This window comes from Canis lupus, chromosome 18 (genome assembly GCF_003254725.2).
Source record: "Canis lupus dingo isolate Sandy chromosome 18, ASM325472v2, whole genome shotgun sequence".
NCBI lineage: Eukaryota > Metazoa > Chordata > Mammalia > Carnivora > Canidae > Canis > Canis lupus.
In genome coordinates, this window is record NC_064260.1 from 44071657 (window position 1) to 44090296 (window position 18640).

Here is an 18640-nt window from a genome sequence, read left to right on the forward strand (position 1 = left end):
AGCCCAGCCAAGAGGAAATGCCATTTCTATCCCGGGCTGGTCCTAGGGAAGACTGGAGCCACCAGCCCCCTGGGGTCAGAGGCCGCCGGGGGGCAGCTCAGGCCAGGGGGTAGGCCTTAGGGTAGCACAGCCAGGGACCCCAGGACTAAAGGGCAAGGGTACCAGGAGTCCACAGGAGCCTCGGCCCCAAAGTCTGCAACTGGGAGCAGGGGAGGGACCCACTCAAGCCCAGCTGGGGCCAAGAGGGGGCTGGCAGATGAAACGGGGCCGCAGAGGCGGCGGCGCAGCCCCTCACCCCGAGGCTGCCAGGGAATGCGGCCAGGCCCGCTTTGCCAGCTCAGAGCAGGTACAGGCGGGGCCTGGGGGTCCCCGCGGGCCGGGGCCGCCCCGACTCCCAGCCCCACCCGCTCCCCGCTCTCCGGGGCAGTCTCCCCAGCCCGCTTACCGCCCTCCTCCACCACCGCGCCGGGCTTCAGCCCCTCCCTCGGCACCCCGGGGTCCTCATGCCAAGCCCGGGGACACTCTTCGGGCCAGGGCGGCGCGCGGCTCGGGCCGGGACCGCGCTCGCGGCCCGGGACTGGGCGAGCAGCGTGTGTGACTCACTACCCGGGGCCCCGCTGGCCACACCCCTGCTCCTCGGCTAATCAGCCCCCTGCTCCCCACCGGGGCCCCAAAGCCGGCGGCGGCTGGGAGGGGTGCGGGGAAACACGACGGCCTGCCCCCTCCGCCGAGCCCGCGGGGCCGGGGGCGCGCCGAGGGGGCGGGGGCGGCCCGAGTCGCCCCGCCCCGGGCCCCGCGCCCCGCGCCCCGCGCCGCCCGCACCCCGGCCCCGGCCCCGGCCCCGGCCCCCGCCCCGCCCCGTCCCGCCCGCGTGTCCGGCGGGGAAAGTGTGAGGCCGCGCGGCGGGGCGCGGGGCGCGGGGGCCGGGCAGGGCGCGGGGCGCGGGGCGCGGGGGCCGGGGCGCGGGCAGGGCGCGGGCCGCCCTCCGTCTCACCAACCTTCCCGGCGGGGAGCTCCCTGCCCTGCCCGCCCGGCCCTGCCCAGCGCCGCCCCCCGCCCGCCAGGCCCGGCATTCCTTGCGGGGGCATGTGGCTTCTTGCCGGCCCCGGGGGCACGCAGTTGGCTGGCGGCCGGGAGGGGGGCGCGCGGGGAGCGGGAGCGGGAGCGGGAGCGGGCGCCGGGAGGGGCGGCGGCCAGGGGCCCGCCCGGCGGGAGTCCAGCCCCCCGCGGGCCGGGGCCGGGGCCGGGGCCGGGGCCGGGCCGGGGGGCGCCGCGGGGGCCGGGGCGGGGGGGTGGGGGCCGGGCGGGTCGGCGGCGAGCGCGGGCGGCCCCCCGCGCGCCCTCCCTGCGGCCGCCGCGGACTCGGCGTGGCTGCGGCGCGGCCTGCGGGCCACCGGGCACTCGGCTCCCTGCCGCCGCGCCCGCCCCCCGCCGCCCCGTCCCCACCTGCGCGGCCGGGGGTGGGGACCGGGCACCTGCGGGGCCGGCGGGGGGCGGGGGGGGGGCAGGCTCCGCGCCTGCCGCTGGGCCGCCCTCCCGGCCCACGGAATGCCCCCCGCCGTGGGGGGCCGGGGTTGAGGTCCCCGAGGCGGGAGCCTAGGGCAGGAAGATGCCAAGATGTCCAGGGACTTGCCCAAGGTCACGCAGTCCATTCCTAACGGAGCCTAGACTGGAGCCGGGGACCTGCTCCGAGTAAATTGGAGACAGGGGAACCCCGCTTCAAGCGTTATGTTTCAGGTCTGGTTCGCCCCCGGGCCTCACTCTCAGCCCAACCTCTCCCGGAAGGATCACCGGGATCACCCTGGGGTGGGTTCAGGCCGCCCCCGAGCCCGGCTGCTGGGTCTGGGCAAGGTCTCACGGATTTATTTGTAAAGGATCACGGAACGCTTCCAGCCCCAGGAGCACTTGTCACTTGGATGGGCAACATTCACACACAGCACATCCTGAGGTGGCTCGGTCTGGTGGTTAGAGACCCAGGTCTCCGAAAGGAGCACTGCCTGCAAATCCCAGCGGTTGGTGGGTGTTAGTGGACTGAGAATTCGTGTGCCCCCGCCCGCAACCCCAATTCCTATCCCTAATGTGACTGTATTTGGCAACAGGGCCTGAGAGGAGGTGATAAAGGCTCAATGACGTCACAAGGTTAGAGTCCTAACCCAATAGGGCTGGTGCCCTTCTAAGAAGAGGAAGAGACACCAGAGCTCGCTTGCTCACTCTCTCTCTCCACCAGGTGAGGACGAGAAGGCATCAGTGTGCAAACCAGGAAGAGAACTCTCCCCAGGAACCAAACTGGCTGGCACTTTGATGGTGGACTTCCCAGCCTCCAAAACTGTGAGAGAGAAATCTTGTTAGGCCACTCAGTCTATGGCATTTTGTCATGGCCGCCTGAGACAGCAGGTTATCCAGCTTCTCTCTGCTCCCGTTTGTTCATCTGGAAAATGTGGCCAATGTTAGATTCTATCATAGATGCTGCCGTACGGAAATGGAAGAAGATGAGTTTGGAGAGAGTTAGACACAGTCTCTGCATATCTGCACCTGAAGAAAGCTGATCAGGAAGGTGGGTATACGTGACCTCCTTAAGGGGTGGCTTTGAATTCTCTCCATTGGGTTGGATTTGTTTTTTTAAGTCAGTCATCTGCAGACTGTGGCACTTTATTAGAAAAAGACTGCTCGGGACCATTTTGTATTTCTCCTGCTCTGGCCCCTCCATCCTCCACCAGCACCACCCCCATGCCACCCCCACCCTGCCATGGCACCTGTGAACTTGTGTCCTCCACTTGCAGCACACCTGAAAAAAAATCCCACGGATCCTTCAGCCCTCCCTCTCTTCTCCCAACCTCCTGAGCCATAATACCCTCTCCAGCTCCGCGTCCCTTACCTCGTGGCACTTGTCAGCCTTAGAACAGTCTTTTGTTAGCATGATTATTTGATGAATACTTGTTTGCCACAATACATTATAAGTTCCACAAGGGCAGGCACCTTTGCTCACCACTGAAAAAACTGCATTGCTGGCACTTGTAACAGTGCCTGATACCAGGGCAAGAACTAGTGAAAGACCAGCAAGGTGCTAGGGCATAAACTTTAAGGAGGCACCCCACCTCTCTGGGTCATGCCCTTGGCAGGAATGGCACCTGAAAGTGAACACATCCTTGAATTTGGCAACTTAGGTGACTTCTTGCCTTAGCCTAGTCTCAGCCTTGCCTAGCACACAGTGTATTCTCAATATTTGGCCAAATGAACGGCCAAATGACCCATGTCGCAATTTACCACCCCCTTTAATATGTCCTACTGGCCCCACTGACAATCTCAAGTCTAAAAGAGATCTCAGAAAGGAAGACAAGGTGGGCGGGTTATTGTTTCGAATCCTCTTCTCTTCTGGGTGCTTTCACTGATCTTAGCAGGGCAGGGTGGGTGGCCCAGTGGGTGAGGCTGGCAATGAGAGGCAGTGAGGTACAGCAGAGACTGCGATGGAATTAGATTCTGAGTCCGGGACCTGAACCTGATAAGAAGTCCTAAAGTGTATGCTCTGAGCACACACACATCACTTAAACTCGCCAGGCCTTTCTGTCTTCATTGGTAAAATGGAAATCATCCTGTTTGCCAGGTAATCCCCATAAGGAATAAATGAGGTAAAGGCTGGGGCGAGGCCTTGGGAAGAGCCAAGTGCTACGGGTCTGGGTCTGTAAAGGATATTAGTATTAAACTGGCCGCCCAGAGGCAGGGAGTGAGCAGGAAGGGGGGGAGGGGAGAGACCTGAAAGGGGAAGGGAAGGAGGGAAAAGGCAAGAGTAAGAAAATAAGGGATGGAGGGGAAGAAGGAGGGAGAGGAAAAGAGACATGCAGACATTTTCTGAGTCTTAAATGGAAAACCATTCCCTCTGAGAAAAGCATTCATTTATACCTCAAGATAGAGATGTCTACTGGCCATTTCCTTTCATATTTTACTTTTCACTTACATCCCACCTTCATCACGTAAAAGAACCGTGATGATTTGTAACACAAACACATACTCAATGGGACAGAGATTTCATGGAGAAAGATTGATGCCAATTATACCAAGAATCTGTTGTCAGATGGCTAGTGATCTAGCCGCCCATTCAGTGCTGAGCCTCCTGGCGGCTAGCGCAAAAAAGGAAATACGATGGCTTTCAGAGTACTCATTATTTGAGGCTTATTTATTGACTGCATGATTAAGTTCCCTCCATTCTTGGAGCAGTCCAGCTGCCAAGCGGTGAACCGGAACCGAGCCTTATTTGCATGACTGATGTGCATTAGGGCTTCCTGTGTCTGTAATGAAGGTGGTGGTGGTGGGGGGTGGTGGCAAGACTTCCACTGGGGAAGAGAGGGAGAACACCACAGGCTAGTATCCTTCACTGGTTCCATCTCAGCGGGCACTGGGAAGCCTGAGCTGGCTGAAGCTCCAGCAACTGTTTCTGCAGTCTGCTCTGGACCTGTTTGCCCACTGAGGGGCTTGGGGGAGGGCTGGCCCGCAGGCCTCAGGGAGGACTCCAAGCTGCTGGCAATGCTCCCTCTCAGCTGGCTCCTCTGAGTCTGCACATGCAGAGATTAGGCATGTTGCAAACCCAGCAATGAGATGCAAACCCAAGGTGGGGGGGCAGAATGCAGCTCAGGAGGGCAGCAGCTCTGTTTTCACCCTTGGCGGGGCGCCAGGGTCCTGGAATGCCCGGCAGCTAGTGTGGCCTGAGGACTGGGAATCTGTGCCCACTTGGTTTTCCTAGCGGCTGGCCCCATGAGAATCCGAGGGTCAGCTCCGGTGCCACCACAGCATCCTGTGTTGTTCCCTCTGATGACCAAGGGACAGGAGATTAGAGGGCTGGCCCAAGCCACCCAGTGAACTGGGCTGGGTATCCCGAGCTCTGGGTTTCAGTCCTGGCTGTGCTGTAAACTTTTTAGGTGACCTTGAGCAAGTTCCTGCCTTGCCCTGAGCCTCAGTTTCCTCAGCTTGAAAAATGAAAGGTCCAACACGGTTCTTCATAGTAAACCATGGGGGTAAATAGAGGAAGAACACGGAATCGTTACAGGGAACCGTTGAATTATATGCCCGAGAAGCACTGCCTCTAGATGGAATAAATTATGTGCCTTTAATTTATACATAAGACAGATTTATAAATGTATATAAATACTTTTAGGATGAAGTAAATGATAAAATGGTCTTAAAATGTTATTGAATTCAGGCAGCCCAGGTGGCTTGTCGGTTTTGCGCCGCCTTCGGCCTGGGGTGTGATCCTGGAGACCTGGGATTGGGTCCTGCATCGGGCTCCCTGCATGGAGCCTGCTTCTCCCTCTGCCTGTGTCTCTGCCTCTCTCTCTCTCTCTCTCTCTCTCTGTCTCTCATGAATAAATAAATAAAATATTTAAAAAAATAAATAAAATGTCTGTTATAAAGATGTTCATCCCAACAGAAAAAAAAGGAAAATAATACTTAAAAGGGAATTTGTAAAAGAAAGACAAATGGCCAACATGCTTTATGGAAAACCACAAAATTTAATAACCAAATAAATATAGATTATAATAAACATCATTTTACCTCTATTAGCAAAGATTTAAAAATCTCAGCAATATTCCAAGTTGGCAAGAGTGGGGGAAAATACCCTATACACGCCCCTGGTTGGAAAATAATCAGTATGAACTTTTTGGAGGGCGATTTGGCAATACATATCAAAAGACTTGAAATGAGCAAAACCTTCGTAGGAGCAACCCCAAATCTAGGAGTTTATCCTAAGGACATAATTAAGCTGTATGCAAAGATTTACCTACAAGGCTGTCTTCTGCAACACTATTCTTAGTAGCAGCAAACAAACAAACAAACAAAAAACACACAGCAGGGGAAACACACCTTGAAAACAGTAAAGAAAATATATAGCACATGGTGAAATATTAGACAGCAATTAACAATGCTTTAGAAGAATATTTATTGATATGGAAACACATGCTCAACATATTGTTAATGAAAAATGAAAGTTACTAAGTGAAAGATCATTTAAAAGGCTCCCTGCTGGATGATTCTCACTATATGACATTCTGGAAACAGGTAAAACTGTGGAGGCAGTAAAAAGTTCGGTGGTCACCCAGGGTTAGCAGGAGAGAGGGATGAATATGCAGAGCACAGAGGATTTGTAGGGCAGTGAAACTTACTCTGTGTGACACTGTAATGGTGGATACGTGTCATCATGCATTTGTCCAAACCCACAGAATGTACAGCACCAACAGGGAGCCTTGATGTAAACCACGGACTCTGGGTGATAATGACGTGTCGGTGCAGGTTCATCAGTTGTGACAAACGTACCACTCTGGGCACTCTCCCATAGCAGAGGAGATAGATCGTGGGTATGTGGGGCCAGGGAGACTGTGAGAATGCTATGCTTTCCCCTCATTTTACTGTGAATCTAGAACTTCTCTAGAAAATAAAATCTGCTTTTATTTTATTTTAAGATTTTATTTATTTATTTATGAAAGACACAGAGAGAGGCACATACATAGGCAGAGGGAGAAGCAGGCTCCCTGTGGGGAGCCTGATGGGGGACTTTATCCCAGGACCCCGGGATCACGACCTGAGCTGAAGGCAGACGCTCAACCGCTGAGCCACCTAGGCGTCCCAATAAAATCTGCTTTTAAAGATGAAAACTGTGAAAAGATAGATACAAAATAACTCCATTTTAGAAATACATATACACATGGATTTGCACACACAGGTCTAGGAAAATATATTCTGCGGGATCACGTGTGGTTAGTTGGCACAGTGTGTTAAAGAGAAAGAGTTCCCCTTCTTTTTGCTTATGAGAAAAAAGTCACTCTTTAAAGGAACTCTTTATAATCCTTTAACTTAGAAATTGCTAAAGACAATGTCTAAGGTTCCGACACCCTCACCCACTTGTCACTGGATGCTGAGACTCAACCAATTGGTTGGGAGGAAGAAGGACTCCAAATTAGAGACTGAACCCCAGGCATATAAGTGGCATCTGTTGCACATTTGATGAATGAATGCAAATCGATTGATGGATCAGTAAGAGCCCCGATATTTCTACCACGAAAGACTTCTATTTTTCTTTTTCTTATGATCCCCATTTTAAAAGATATTGTCTACCGAAAAGACTAAATATATCGTATAATAACTCATTCATTTTTCGGGGTGCCCGCATGGTGTAGTTGGTTAAGTATCGGACTCTTGGTTTCAGCTTAGCTCATGATCTCTGGGTCATGAGATCCAGCCCGTGTCCGGCTCTGTGCTCAGTGGGGAGTCTGCTTAAGACTCTACCTCGCCTTCTGCCCCTCCCCACTGCCCTCTCCCTCTGTCTCTAAAATAAATAAATAAATTTAAAAAATATATATTCATTCATTTTCCTAGTTTTTCCTAGACATGCTGGTAGGTGATAACCAGGGTTAACATACTGGTTAGTTGCTATCCTCCTATAAGCAAAAGCAGAGAGATCTGGCACGTTCATTCATTTGTCCTGCTGATTTCAGGGAACTGTAAATGTTCATTAAGCTTCTTTATGTTTACAAAATAGCTCGGTGGGTCAATTACTGTGCAGAAATGAGACTAACCAAACCACACTATCTGCTATCGTATGTAGTCACGATGCGAGAAAAGAAACGAGACTCCAAAGAGGACATACTGTATAATTCCATTCATGTAAAGTCAAAAAAAAAAAAAAAGGGCAAAACTATGGTATTAGTTAGAAGTGTCCATGGTAACCCTTGGGAAGAATGAAAAAGGGATAAGGAAGGGGCTTGTCTGATGCCGGTCATGCTCTGTTAATCTTGGTGCTGGTCCACCGGGTGTACGAGTTTGTGAAAATACATTGAGCCACACTTCTATAATATGTGCATTTTTCCATATGTATTTATATGTTAGTAGAAACAAAGGAAAATATCTGCAGGGGTCCTAAGGGCAAAGAACTCTCATGGGCGAAATTGGGACCCAGTATAGCCCCTGATTTTGCAGCTGGAGGAACTGGGGTCCAGCCAGCGAGGCTCACAATTGGGTTTCAGGCCTTCATCTGCAGAGCAGTTGAGCACAGCTGGCCAGGGGTGGGGGGATGGGGGTGGGCAGTGGAACACATTCTCCCAAGGTGGTCCCTCCTGCAGAACCTGTTAAAGGTAACAGGCTGACCCCATCATTGATAAGATTTTGAAAAGATGTCGGGAGAAGCAATGTAAAAGTTCATGAGTCAACTTTTTCCCATGTTTGCTCTCAGAGTAGACACTGCTGGTGGCTTACTTGGATCCCATTTCCTCCTCCCCCTTAAAAGAACAGGACATTGTTCAGGTGGGACACCTCTCTCCCAGGACCTACAGAGATCCAGGAGGAGCTGGGCCTACCCTCAGCTCCAGGTGCGCACTCCAACTAATCAAAGACAGTGGTACAAGACCACTGCAAGACCATCCTCCTCCCCAGTTATTAGATCAGGAACCTGGACTTTGACTAGTCAGCACCTGACATTCCCCTTCTAAGGTCAGATACCTGACCTACTTAGGCCCATCCAAGGGAAGAAAAGGACTTCAGTTTCATGACTTGACCAAGAAAGCATGCAGCCATGTTGTGCAAAGCACCCTCAAGATGAAGCTAACACAGTGGAGCAGAGGGAAGGTGTGGTATAATAAGTAATATATTTGTTCTTTGTCCCCAGTTCCTGGCAGAGAGCACCTAAAACCCTTGGAATTTCCCAAGTAATAGGAGTGTCTGTTGCCCCTTTCTAGCTCACCTGAGTGTATGTTAGTGAGTGACTAAGGGCGGGGCCCCTACAGAGCCTCAGGATAGGGCTGGTCACCCCAGAACCCAGGATTAGAACGTTAGAACTTCCGGGCCCACCTGCTGACCTCCTGGGAGGGGAAGGGGCCTGGAGAGTGAGGTCTACAAAAATCCTTTGGTTCTTAAATTGAGGTATAATTGACCTACAACAGCATATTAGTTTCGGGTCTACCACATAATGATTTCATATCTGTATATACTGCAAAATGATCTCAGTAAATTAACATCTGTCATAGTTACAGAATTCATTTTCTTGTGATGAAAACACTTAAGATCTACTCTCTTAACAACTCAACTATGCAATACAGTGTTATTAACTATAGCCACCAGGCTGTGCATCACATCCCCAGGACTTAGTTTATAACTAGATGTTGGTACCTTCTGTCTCCCTTCCATGCATTTCGCTTCACCTCACCCCCGCCCCTCGCTGGCAATCACCAGTCTGTTCTCAGGGTCTATGAACTTGGTTTGGTTTTGTTTTCATTCTGCAGGTAAGTGAGATCGTACAGTATTTGTCTTTGACTTATTTGACTCAGCATAATGCCCTCAGGGTCAATCCATGTTGTCACAAATGGCAAGATTTCGTTCTTTTATATGGATAAATAATACTCCGCTATCTCTACCACGTCTTCTTTACTCACTCATCTGTTCATGGACACTTAGCTTGTTTCCAAGCCTTGGCTCTTGCAAATAGTGCTGCAGTGAACATAGGGGTGCAGACAGCTTTTCCAATTAGCATTTTCATTTTCTTTGGGTAAACACCCAGAAGTGGAATTGCTGGATCATATGGTATTTCTATTTTTAATTTTTTTTAAGGAGTCTATTTATTCAGTTGAGACAGAGAGATACACAAAGAGAGAAAGCATGAGCAAGGGGAGAGGGAGATGGAGAAGCAGATTCCCTGCTGAGCCTGGAGCGGATGTGAGGCTTGATCCCAGGACCCTGAGATCATGACCCAAGCCAAAGGCAGATGCTTAACCATCTGAGCCACGCAGGTGCCCCTATTTTTTTGAGGAAGCTTTGTCTCATCTTCCACAGTGGCTGCACCAATTCGTATTTCCAGAGCAGTGCACCAAGGTTCCCGTCCTCCTGGCCAGGGCTTATTCTCTCTCTCCCTCCTGATGCTAGCCATTCTGACAAGTGTCGGAACATCTCATTTCCCTGATGACCAAGTGATGTTTATTCATTTACCTGTTAGTCTGTATGTCTTCTGTGGAAAACTGTCTATTCAGCTCCTCTGCCCATTTTTTAATCAGATTGTTTGGTTTTCTGCTATTGAATCATATGAGTTCTTTATATCTTTTGGATATGAATCTCTTCTCAGATAGATGATTGGCAAATATTTTCTCTCATTCGATAAGTTGCCTCAAAAAATTCTTGATCAAGATTCGGAGAGCCAGGCAGCCCCGGTGGCTCAGCGGTTTAGTGCCGCCTACAGCCTAGGGCATGATCCTGGAGACCTAGGATAGAGTCCCAAGTCGGGCTCCCCGCATGGAGCCTGCTTCTCCCTCTGCCTGTGTCTCTGCCTCTCTCTCTCTCTCTCTCTCTCTGTGTTTCTCACGAATAAATAAATAAAATCTTAAAAAAAAAAAAAAAAGATTCCGAGATCCTCAGGGCACCTGGATGGCTCAGCAGCTGAGCATCTGCCTTTGGCTCAGGTCATGATCCCAGGGTCCTGGGATTGAGTCCTGCCTCAGGCTCCCTACAGAGAGCCTGCTTCTTCCTCTGCCTATATGTCCACCTCTCTCTCTCTCTCTCTGTTGTCTCTCATGAATGAATAAATAAAACCTTAAAAAAAAAAAGATTCAGAGAGCCTTCTGGGTGGAAAGAGGTAGCAGTGCTGGGGGGCAGGGTGCACAAGGAGGGGGCATGGAAGCTCCATGCTCCTTCTCATCTACCTTACCCAAGTTCATCTTTTCCATCTAGCCTGTATCCTTTATAGTAAACTATGATTGTCAGTAAAGCACTTTTCCTCAGTTCTCTGAGTCATTCTAGCAAATTATAGAACCTGAGAAGGAGGTTGTGGAAACCACTGATATGTGTTGGTCAGAAACATGGGTGTCCCAGGACCTGCAACTGGTGTCTCAAATGGGGACAGTCTTGTGGGACTGAGCCTTCGATCTGTAAATTCAGTGCTGACTCTGGGTGGTTAGTCTCAGAACTGCAGTGAGCCGTGGGACACCAGCTAGTGTCTGAGAATCAGAGGACTAGTTGGTGCGGGACAACATCTCAGAGATGTGGACTTGGGCAGTCGATGGAATCAGCTGCTCCTGGAACCTTCCCTACTTCTGCACTTCCTGTTAGGCTCCTGTATCACTCAGGCCCTTCCAGGACAGGTCTCTATGACATGCGGCCATCACCATGCACACCACCCACCTACCAGCTCCGGCTGTGTCCCAAACTCTGGCTGCGCCTCTCTAAAGGGTCCGCCTTGATGGTGCCTTGATCTCCAAAGAGCAAACCAGGAGGGCCTACAGCATCTCACCCCAGCCATGCTCTCCCCTCAGCCCAAGGCCTGACCTGAAGCTGTACCCCAAGCACTCTCGCACGCTGGTGGGAATGTAAGCTGGTGTATTTAAGGAGAGTGGTATAAGCCTGGGAACCTTTAAAAGATGCACATAATCCTCTATCCTGCCATTGCACTTCTAGGAAGTTCACTGAGATGAACGTCTAAGACTTTTCACGGCAGCACTATCTAGAATAGCAAAAGACTGGAAATAACCAACGAGTCCATCTGGAGGCCAGTTAAATAAATAATGGGGTCTCTGGACAACAGGCAGCTGTTCCAAAGAAGGAAAGTCATGGAACAAGGGCTCCACCAGCGTGGTCTGAGCCACTTCTCCCTCTGGCCTGAAGGGCTGCAGCAGCAGCCTGATGGTCTCCCTGCTGCCACTCTGCCCCTGCTGTCCATTCTCCAGCCCCGTTAACCAGTCAGATCAAATGGTCCCCTGCTCTAAACCCTCCACAGAGCAAAGCTCAGCCAACAGCAAACTCTCCAGAGTGACACAGTCTGCCCTCTGTGACCTCTTTCCTACTGTGCCCCCCTCACTCCCACCACTGCCAGAGGGGCCACCTTGCTCAACCAGCAACATGACAGTGCTCCCATCTTGTGCCTTTGCACTGGCTGTTCCCTCTGCTGGGAACGCTCCTCCCCCAGATACCTGCAGGGCTCACTCCCTCACTCCCTTCAGGTCTTAATTCAAGGTCACATTCTCTGCCACCTAGATACAACTGCAATCCCCTGATGGGTCCTATCCCTCTTGCTTGGCTTTTCTCCTGAGCTCGACTCACCATCACATTGATGTAGTACTCATTTATATTATTCGCCCTCTGCCTCCCCAACCAGAATGCAAACGCCAGGAAGGCAGAGATATTTATCTTCCATTTATTGCTGAATCCCCTGCAAGTAGGACAGTGCCTGGTGCAAAGTGAGTGCACGATAAACATTTGTTGAATGGATTATGTAATTGGTGGTGAAAACAAAACCAAGGTAAAGACCATCTGCATCATTAGAGAGGCAGCAGCAAGGGGTCGCTAAGAGCATAGATCTCGGTACCCAGCTCCCTAGGTTCTACTCTCAAGCTTCACTTACCACTGTGTGATGCTGGGGGCCTTCCTTAACCTCTCTGTGCTTTGGCGAATAGCACCTAAGGCTGTTTGGAGGACTGAATGAGTTAATATTTGCCGTATACTTAGAATGGCGTCTGACACGAAGCGAGCAAGCTGTATAAATGTTATATAAAATAAACATGCCCTATTTTAATAAAATAGAAAGGATATACACATTTATACGTGCTCGCGTCTGCACAAAAGAGTTCTGAGCTGTGACAGCCGCTGTTCCTGGGACTGAGGGCTAGCGGAGGAAAGGGCCTTACCTCTTATGGAGCTTTCCACCAGATGCATGCATTTCTGATTTTAAAAATAGATTAGTAATGCCTATGAGTTATTGATTATGGAGGAAATTTATTATACTCTTCGCTTTGTATAACAACAAATTTTGAAAGGCATGTTAGTATTAACAGTTTAAAAAACAAGCTGTAGGCTGCCCTGCCACCTCCCAGGCAGGGAGCAGAAGGGGAGAAGGCATCTGCTGATGGAGGGAGGGTAGGCAGAGGGGGCTCCTCCTTAGCACCTGCTGACCCCCTGGAAGGGAACTCTGAAGTCCACATGAATTCCCCGAGGCTGACCTAGCTCCAAGATACCAGATATCAAGTTGAGCACAGACAAATATGGCTTGCGGAGAAGGGGGTGTGTGCCGGTGTGGGGGGGGTGGTCTCTGGGCTGAGGCTTCCAGGGCCTCAAGGAGATTGCACTTGCAAATGATGAAGCAGGAAGGTAGGAGGTCATGAGTATAAGTGACCTGAATGTGTAGATGCATTTAAGGATGGTCAGGGCCATGCTGCCTGGATTGCCCGCCTGCCCGGTATGGCAGAAGCTGGCCACCCACAGGACCTCTAGTTTGGTCAGCTCCTTAGGTCCCCTCCCCCATGATGCTAATGAAGAGGGCAGGCAGGGTAGGGAGTTGAAGCCATCCGCACCCAAGGCCCCTGTGGGTTTTAAGGAGTAGGGCTGGGTAAAGTGAGCTTTCGCATCCCACTGCCTCCTCTAGGCTGTCGGAGCTGAAAGCCTGTATCCAGATTGCTAGATTCAAGACCCTCCTTTCCTCGCTAGGAAACTGAGGCCCAGAGTGGGAGCAACTTGCTCAGGGCCTCCCAGAGGAAGGTGGTAGGAGATAGGAACCCACCACCACGGTCTGTGCCGGGCTGCCCCTCTCCAGGCCCTCCTTTCTCTGTCCCCGGCCCAGGGTGTCCTGCACATTCTCAAACCTACAGTTAGCCCGCCCCATGGGGCTAGAGCCTCCAATTAGCAAGGTGGGGCCCTGGTGAAACCCCATGTGGTGTTCTGACTCCAAGGAAAGGAGTCCCTCTACATCACGAGACCAGAGGGGAAGGCCTATGGAGGGAGTCTGGTGGGGGGGGGGGGCAGTGGACCTGGCACTGTGCCTTTATCTCTCCTGCAGTCTCTTCTTCATCCTCCTCCTCCTCCCTCACTGCTCCTTCCCACCCCTGCCCTTCTCACTGGCTGTTTATTCTATTCATCCAGTCCTGCCCGGCATCTCAAAATTAAAAGAAACCTCAAAAGTCACCTAAATCCTTGTTTCTGAATGTGTGGTCCAGACCAGCAGTAGGGGCATCACTTGGCACTTAGAAATGCAGAGTCCTGGGGCACCTGGGTGGCTCAGTGGTGGAGCGTCTGCCTTTGCTCAGGTCATGATCCCGGAGCCTTGGGATCAAGTCCCATATCAGGCTCCCCAAAGGGAGCCTGCTTCTCCCTCTGCCTCTGCTTCAGCCTCTCATGAATAAATAAAATCTTAAAACTAAATAAATAAATAAATAAATAAATAAATAAATAAATAAAATTCAGTCTTGTGCTCCTCTCCTAGGCCTCCTGCACCAGAGACGGCCCTAGGTGATGCACACACACAGAAAAGCTGGGAAGTACCCTTGGAAACTGCAAGGTGCTCAAAGCCACGGTACGTGTCAGCACCAAGCGTGATGAAGACCTCCCACAGGAGCTCACCATCAGCAGCCAGGCCGCCACCCCGTCTTTCGACAAGTAAGGTGTGCGTGCATGCCCGTGTGTGTGTGTGTGTGTGTGTGTGTGTGTGTGTGTGTGTGTGATGGGCCAGGCGGTCCCCCAAGGGTCCTGAGTGTCCCTGCTGAGTATGTAAACTGTTAAGGCCTCACCAGCCTCTGACCCCAAGTCATCTCAGTAGCTTGTCACATAGGTAATAAGTAGGTTAAAGCGACCGCAGCATGGTGCTCAGCCCCAGAGAAGTGGAACCGGCCTGTTCAGCACTGGCTACCCAAGGTGCCGGCCCCCGAGTTCTTCCGATGCTGTGTAACCCACGGTCCACACAGTCACCGTTTGGGTCCACTGTGTCACCCTGTGGGACTTGGGGGTGCAGTAACCAAGGCCACCATGTGATGATCCTGCTATTTACTGCACCGGAGTCATTGTCCTGCCGACCCATAGAGTCTTGGCCATCAGATTGGGGTTCTTCCCTAACCATATGTGTGCATGTATAGGTGTGTCTGTTTGTCTCTCTGCGTGTCCTCAGCGGCCATTTACTAAGGTATCCATGGGAAGGCTCAGACTGAGACCTTGACTTGAAGGCATTCACAGGGAACCTGGCCTTGCCTGAACCCCCACTTTCTGCCAGCCCTGTCCCCAGGTGTTCCACTTCTTCATTCTGTCGCCTAATCCTCCCCCACGACCCCAGAGGGTGGATTACAGCCCCTTTTTACATCGGAGCTCTATCTGTAGCTCGGTCGCCAAACAGTAACAAACATAAATTATGTGGACACAGGCAGTAGAGAAGCAAAGAATGAGATGATTTCGGAGAATGATACCTGTGAATGCAAGGTGGTGTGATCAGCGATGATTATATTTACTGTTTGTCAAGCTTGCCCTAACAAACGGGTGTTCTGGGGCCTCCCCAGAGGAGCTAGCCAGCTCAGTACCAAGCAGCCGGTGCAGAACCATGACACTGCACCAGACAGGTGAAGCGGGCGAGGATGAAAAACCTTTATCCCAGCCCTCCAGGAAGGAGACAGGAGGGGCACCGCGTGGCTGATGCCAGGCTCTGTGCCAGGTGTCTGCATGCACTGTGGAGGATATCCATTCATTCACTCTTGACTTCCTCACATGCCAGGCACTGTCCTAGGTGCTGGGAACCCCAGGGTGAACTAGGTCCCCGCCCTCATGAGACTTGCAGCCTGAGTAGAATGTCTGTAGGTTTTCCTGCTAGCATCTATCCCCTTTCTGGCACAAAGGACCCTGGTGTCCTTGGAGAATCCCCTTTTCCAAATGCTCCATTCTGGGATAGGACCAACCAATCAGCATTCGAGTCTGCAAGTCATAGTGAACACTGCAGGCAAGGGTAAAGGGCCCAGCCAGTCACGAGGGGCAATTTTGGGGCTTTGGAGAAATCTGCTGGGAAAGAATGGAACGTTACTATGGATCTGCTGGCAGCCGGCCACTGTGGCACCACATACACTCGCAAACACCAGCCTGCCTAGGAGGGGAGGCGGTACAGAAGCAAGCAGAGTAAGAGGAACAGACTGAGTCCTGAGGACACTGTGTGAGCCCTGGATCCAACTGTTCCTGAAGCTGAACAGGACCCTGGACTTTGCACTTTGCTGAGCCCATAAAATCCATTTTTGCCTAATCCTGATCGACTTGAGTTTCTGTCTTTACTGTCTTTAAAACCCTTTCAAAAACCTAATGAGTACAGTTCTACTTTACTTGTTTTTCACACAGGAAACAGGCTCAGAGAGGACAAGTGCCTTGAACAAGGCTGCACAGCAGCTGTCTGGAATCTATCCAAGTCAAAGGTCATGCTTTTTCCACTAATGCCAGGTGGCAGTCTAGCATGGGGGGTGACAAACTACAATCAGGGGGTGGGCTAGGGGCTTCATGGCAGGTAGTGGAGGGACTTCCTGACAGAGGTGGCCCTGGGGGGATCATTAGAACCTGCTTCGACCAGAGACAGGCCTGTAGAAAGGCAGCAGAAGAAAGAATCCACAGGTTACAAACTGGTGCCTGGTTTTTGTCTTGGGTTTATCTTTTCCAATTTTTATTTTTGCCTTAGTTGCCAACTCTGAAAAAACAAGATTTCATGGAAAGACCCAATGTTCAGCTTTGCTGGAAAATCGGAAGAACTGGCAACAGCAGGCAGGTGGCTCCACGTGGCAACAGTGTGCCAGAGCTGGGTGGCGGGGGCCCTGCTCAAAGGGCAAGGCGCTTACTCTTCAGACCTGCGGCCAGCCTGTGTCACCCAGGCGCCTTCCCTGTCCTAGCTGATATCTGAGGTCACGGCCTGTGCAGCCAAGGCCACAGGGCTGTGAAGACATCATCCTCTGAGAACCTGGCCTCAGGCAAGATGGGGGACTGGGGGATCCCTGGGTGGCGCAGCGGTTTGGCGCCTGCCTTTGGCCCAGGGCGCGATCCTGGAGACCCGGGATCGAATCCCACATCAGGCTCCCGGTGCATGGAGCCTGCTTCTCCCTCTGCCTATGTCTCTGCCTCTCTCTCTCTCTCTCTCTCTGTGACTATCATAAATAAATAAAAATTAAAAAAAAAAAAAAAAGATGGGGGACTGGGGTGGGACCTCTGTCCCAAGTTCCCTGGGGCCCACGATGGTCCCTGGTACCCGGCAGGGGCTCAACACACACTCAGTGAGTGAACGAAGCAAACAAGAGGGTGGGAGCCACCCTGGAAATCCACTCCAAGAGGCAGTGTGGTGGATAACTTGGGGAATGGGGGCTCCGGGGTGAGACCGCTTGGTTGCGGATGGTTGCCTCACCACTTACAGCTGTGTCATTGGGGGAGGGGGCATTCTTTTCCTTTCTGTGCCTTCAGGTACCTCTCCATAAAAGGGGAATAAGAGGACACCTGGGTGGCTCAGTGGTTGAGTGTCTGCCTTTGGCTCAGAGCGTGATCCTGGGGTCCAGGATCCAGTCCCACGTCGGGCTCCCTGCAGGGAGCCTGCTTCTCCCTCTGCCTGTGTCTCTGCCTCTCTCTCTGTGTCTCCGTGAATAAATAAAAATCTTTTTAAAAAACAAAATAAAATGGGAATGATAATGGTCAAATCGGGTTCATGAGCAAAGGGGTCCACTGCCAGTAAATAACTCTTAGCCTGACCTCTTCCACTACCAGACATTAGACAGATTCCATCCCCCATGTGAGCCCCAGTTCATCCAAGGGGGTTGGGTTTGATTTTGTCAGGACCCGTCAGCTCTGGCACTGGGTCACTATGAAAATTCAACATTCGTGCAAACCCCTGGAGCCGGCCACACAAAAGCCCCCGAGGCCACGGGGGTCTCTCCACCAACCGCTTCACCACGGAGGCCAAAAGGGACCCTGACGGGCATCACGGGAAGGCCACACAACGCCAAATTCCTTGAGATTGAGCCCAAGTTCCAGCTCCAGGACCTGGCGTGGCTCATTTACTTCAAATCATGATGACCCAAAGGTCTGGGGACACGGCTAGAAGGAGCCAGCCCTCGGGGGCCCCTCATGGCCCCTCATGGGGGTCCCCGGGGGTCCCGGCCTTGCTTCTGAGAGCATGCTGGGCCCACCGCAGCCGTTTCACCGCGGCTGGCGCCGGGGCATCCAGCTGGCAGAGCCACGGCCATTTCTCTCACACGCCCCCGGATGGGAAATGATTCATGAAAACCAAGAAGGTAAAATTAGCCCAAAGGCTGCCGAGTAATTTATGCAGCCACCAGGCCCAGGAGGGAGGGAAGGCCCACGCTGCCAGCTCCTGCCTGGCCATCAGGAGCCTCTGTCTCTGGGGTCTTCTATTTCGGGACTCAGGCTCTGGGGCTGTTGGCAAGGCTTCCGGAACCATCCCTGACCCCCGCCCCACCACACTCAGCAGACCCATGCCTGTCACTGGGGACCTGCCGAGTGTCAGCGGGTTGCTGGGGAGAAGCTCAAGCATTCCACCCTCACCTCAACCTCGGGAGGGCAGTTTCACTCTCCCTACTTCCCAGGTGAGAAACTGAGGCACTGAGAAGTAAGACAGACAGCCACAGATCAGGGGCAAAGCCAGGATTCTGACCCAGATTTCATGCACTCCAAAAGCCGTGCTTTCCCCCCATGCTGGGTGTTGTCTGCCAAACTTCGAGTTCTCAGGGTGGGCCGAGGGGAGTGGACCCAGCAGGGATTCCCCAGCAAGTCCTAAGACACGCTTTTCACCATCTCAGGACTGGGCCACACCAGAACCAAGCCCAGTTGTCCCAGCTCGGCAAGGAGGAGGGACCCCAATATCCTAGTGTCTTAAAAAGGGGTTGAGAAAGTGGGG

At 52.3% G+C, this 18640-nt stretch overlaps 1 protein-coding gene and 1 long non-coding RNA gene across 13 annotated transcripts in view; one reads left to right on the forward strand and one right to left on the reverse strand.

The window, feature by feature from the left end:
- PRDM11 (PR/SET domain 11) overlaps positions 1-18640 on the reverse strand; it is a 93521-nt gene that overhangs the window by 60135 nt on the left and 14746 nt on the right. The window contains exon 1 of one of the 6 annotated variants that reach the window (XM_049096218.1): positions 999-1033. The exons of 4 other annotated variants lie outside the window; for them this stretch is intronic. The gene's annotated coding sequence lies outside the window, so the exon portion shown is untranslated. Of the gene's footprint in view, positions 1-445; positions 777-998; positions 1034-18640 lie in introns of those variants that run through there. One more of the 6 variants, XM_025451950.3, reaches the window with a different exon arrangement.
- LOC112663270 (uncharacterized) lies at positions 1528-16723 on the forward strand. Of its 7 annotated transcripts, none has more exons than XR_007403390.1 (5): positions 1528-2139; positions 2228-2328; positions 2464-2554; positions 14213-14385; positions 16093-16723. It is a non-coding gene; the product is annotated as an uncharacterized LOC112663270 (long non-coding RNA). The 7 variants fall into 7 exon arrangements; XR_003139118.3 differs by having other exon boundaries at positions 1528-2016; positions 2100-2139; positions 2228-2554; XR_004806519.2 differs by having other exon boundaries at positions 1528-2554; positions 14213-14390; positions 16093-16166; positions 16424-16723.